The following is a 4,477-nucleotide window of genomic DNA, read 5'->3' on the forward strand; positions in this document are numbered from 1 at the left end:
CTTTGTCCGATCGGAAGTGGTAAACGTTGGACACCGCAAGAACCGCAACCTGGGTCTCGCTTTCCAGAAGAACAGAAGATGGCAGCGCTTCGATGTTCATTTGATACCGCTTCACCTCATTTTCAGTCCAGAACTGATCGCCCTGCCGATGCTTTGGAGATCTTGGAATCTCATCTTTGTACGACGAGGGTAGCTGGCAATAATCTTTCATTTTCTTTGTTGTTGAAATCTCTGACGTTTGTGTGTGAGGATATTCATCCTTTTTCTAAACTGGATAATGTATTAGAATGTATAGCAAGGGAAACAGGTTATCAATAAAACGAGAACTTTAAATTTCAATAAATTAGTTGTATTTGGTTTAATCTTGAAGCACTAGCTCAGAGCTTGGGAGAATTTCCGATCACAGTCCAGGCGAAGGACCAAGCGAGAGAGAGAGAGAGAAAGAGAGAGCGGGATTCGAGAAACAGTTGGATTTAGAGGTTGCAAAGAACAACTCACAATCGAATCGGTAGTTGTAGCGCAGGTAATTAGAGTCCAAAGAAATCTATCTAGCTGCAATATCGGATACGGCATCTTCCCACACTCCTGGCTAATTAATGTCCTTCGTGTGTATCACATATGCTTCAGGTTAAAGTTGCATAATTCGGCAAGTCCTCACACGACCTCCGCGTGGTGGCCGCTGGAAATCGTCTTCGGGCGGGCCAAGAGTGTGTAGAGCCGAGCTGGGAGTAGGCTCATCCAACGGACGAGGATCTGCTTGTCTGCTGGCCATGTGTTACGGGCAAGTAGACTTGCGCTGGGGGATGGACTGAAGCAACAGCCCGGGGATCGTCGTCCATGCACCGGAGAAGGTGCTAATAGGACCCCAAGCCAAGGTGGAACAGCATACGCCGAGGGCTGCGTGGCCAATGGGGAGCTTGGTCTTTAAAATGTGAACTCCGAATACCTTGGGCACCTTCAGTTTCAAATAAGACCCTTACCCTGGTGGCAAAGAAAGCCACCCTGCTGATAGGCTGGGACGCTAATGCAAGGCGTACGCTTTTGGGCGGCTCCGAAATCAACGAAAGAGGTGAGTCACTCTTTGATTTTATTATTACTTCAAATCTATCGGTGTGTAACAGGGGCAGTACACCAACCTTCCATTTCCCCTGTTTGGAAAAATGTGACGGTTGGGAGGAGGTTCTTGATATCACCCTAATAATCGACAATGGGATTCTTAGTGTGGAGGACTGGAGAGTGTCTGACCAGAGATCCTTCTCTGACCACAGTTGGATACTCTTCAGTCTAGATCTCGCCGCAGAGGCCTCCAAGCCCTTTAGAGACTCCAGGAGGATCGGCTGGAGAAAGTTTGGTCAGGTAATTAAGAACAAACTCTTCGGTGCGCGAATTGGTAGGATTAGCACGACAGACGAACTGAAGTCAAAGGTCGGGGCTCTGGAGAAGGCATTCGATACCGCCTTTAAAGTCTCGTGCCCTGCTAAGTACAGCAAAAAGACCCTGCCACCGTGGTGGAATGAAGATCTCTCTAGCCTCAGGAAGCTGACCGGAGAAATCTTCAACATCTGACACATGGAAAAATACTGGCAGCCATACAAGGACTGCCTGAAGAAGTACAAGTCGGCCATCAGGATCGCCAAGAGGCGGTCTTGGCTGGACTATTGTCAGAACATCGAAAGCACAAGTGCATCCGCGAGGCTCAGTAAGATTCTGTCCAAGGAACATAAGAGCCCATCCTTTCTTAAAAAGTCGGAAGGCTCCTGGACGGAATCTTCTAGCAAAACCTTGGAGCTGCTGGTTTAAACGCACTTTCCCTCCAGCGAGGAGGACCGTGAGTCAGAACCTTGCTTGGAGGGTTTGCGGCAACCCCAACTGTGCGAGACTATCAAATCGGTAATTACCGGGGATATGATCGGCTGGGCTATAAACAGCTTCTCCGCAGACAAGTCTCCAGGCCCAGATGGCATAATGCCAGTCATGCTATAGAAGCAGCAGGAAAGAATTGTGCGTGGCTTGTTGTGATTTACCGGAGCTGCATCTCTTTAGGGTACGTACCGCAGTCCTGGAGGCGCGCACGAGTGGTTTTCATACCGAAAGCGGGCAGGCGCGGTCATCAGTCCGCGAAGGATTTTCGACCAATCAGCCTGACCTCTTTCGTGCTGAAGACCCTAGAACGCGTCCTGGACATTCACTTAAGGACGATTATGGAGAAAACGCCTTTCTCTAAGTCCCAGCATGCCTACCTAAAAGGAAAATCCACAGAAACCGCCCTCCACGACTTAATTGGCACGGTTGAGCGGTCGCTGCAGTACAAGCAGTATACCCTAGCTGCCTTCTTGGATATAGAGAGAGCTTTTAACAACGTCAGTACCAACGCCATTAAGGAAGCCTTGACCGATATGGGATTTGAGGGGTATCTCAGGCATTGGATTATATCCATGCTGAGTACCAGGATAATCTAGTCGGATCTGGGAGGCAACCACTTGACCAGAGCTGTGAAGGGAGGCGTGCCCCAGGGTGGCGCCATCTCACCGGTGCTGTGGTTAATGGTAATGGACAAAATTTTACGAACATTGGACAGCAGCGGAGTGAAGGTGGTAGCGTATGCCGACGACTTGGTGATATTAGTATCAGGGATGTTTCTGTCCATTATGAGCGACATTATGGAAGGAGCGTTGCGAAAGGTGTGCCTGTGGGCCGCAAGATGCGGACTCAGCATAAACCCAACTAAAACGCAACTGATGCTGTTCACCACCAAGACAAGGATACCTGATTTCCATCTACATACCACGGCTGAATCAACAAAGATTGGTTCTTTCCTCTAATGTAAAGTATCTGGGTGTAATCCTGGATCCTAAGCTAAATTGGAACTGAGGCTTAAGAAGGCCTGTATAGCCTTCTATGCCTGTAAGAGAACTTTTGCAAAGAAATGGGGACTCCGGCCGAGGATGGCTCTCTGGATGTACACCGCTGTAGTGCGTCCGATCCTAGCGTACGACTCTATTGTATGGTGGCAGGCTTTGAAGAAAAAATATAATAGAACGAAGCTTAATAGGATTCAAAGAACCGCGTGTGCAGGTGCTACGGAGGCTCTGCAGTCCTGCCCGACAGATGCTCTCAATGTACTTCTGCATCTCTTCCTCCTAGACCTCCACATTGCAGTGCCGTCAGATTACGTGAGTCCGGATGGTGGGTAGCGAAGTCCTACGGCCACAGCAACAACCTAGATGAAATACCTCGGGGAAATCTAGGCATCCCCCACGGACTATATCACACGCAAGCTGAACTTTACGAGAAACTTTGCTGTGGATCTTCCAACCAGGGCAAAGTGGGAGACCGGCGGCGTGTTGCAAGACTATGACACAGTATGCTTTACGGATGGATCAAAGATGGCCTATGGAGCCGGCGCGGGGGTTTTCTCGAATGCACACAGTGTATCCAAGTCGTATGGTCTCTCAGGCTTCGCCAGTGTATTTCAGGTGGAAGTGCTGGCGATATTGGAAGTCTGTCGATGGCTGGAGCGTGATTCGAGCGCCAAGCGTAACATAGTCATTCTGACCGACAGCCAAGTGGTCATCAAGGCCTTGTACTCAACGACGACATCTTCCCGGCTGGTGGGGCAGTGCAGGGACGCGCTTAACCATCTGGGCGGCACGCTCAAAGTCACTCTCCTCTGGGTTCCCGGGCATAGGAACATAGAGGGGATTAAGCGGGCTGACGGATTGGCCAGGCAAGGCTCTGCTCTTGGGAGTCCCTCGGCGAATACATTCGGTGTTCCGCTGGTGGTTGTCGGGGGCCGAGTCTACTCGAACTACCCAGCAGCCGCGGTCCTGAGATGGCGAAGGCTTACAAGCTGTGTCAAGTCAAGGAGAATTTGGCCCGCTTATAACATAGCCCGATCACGAGAACTCGTGTCCCAGACGCGTGCACATATATTCAAGATTACTGCGGTCTGCACGGGACACTGGTCCATAGGGGATCGTGCCGGTAGGCTCGGCATACCCTACAAATCGCAATTGCCGAAGCTGCGGAGAAGGAAGGGAAACTCTCTTGCACTTTCTCTGTTATTGCCCAGCTCTGGCTAGAGTCAGGTTGCGGACACTGGGCAAACCATTCTTTGGGGCCCTCAGAGAGATTTCGAATTGTATAAAGTAACATTCCTCGGAAATTGGAGCCACTATTTGATTAATTATTGCATCAATCGTGTGCTATCGTTATTACATACTAATTAAAATATCAAGTGGAAGTCTAAAGGGTACCTTTCACATAAAAATCTTTGACCAGAAGATTCTCAATCACACCAAAGTCAGCGTTAATGATCTCTCCACCAATATCCCTTTTAATATTCCACTCAGCATTCAAGCATTCCTCATCCCGATAAAGCTGTTTACTTTACGAAATATCCACACATCCTATAATTATACTTCAGTATCCACCCCAACACTGATCGTAAATTACCCGAAATATATGAAGCCCTCCA

Source organism: Hermetia illucens, chromosome 3 (assembly GCF_905115235.1).
Source record: "Hermetia illucens chromosome 3, iHerIll2.2.curated.20191125, whole genome shotgun sequence".
NCBI classification, from domain to species: Eukaryota; Metazoa; Arthropoda; class Insecta; order Diptera; family Stratiomyidae; genus Hermetia; species Hermetia illucens.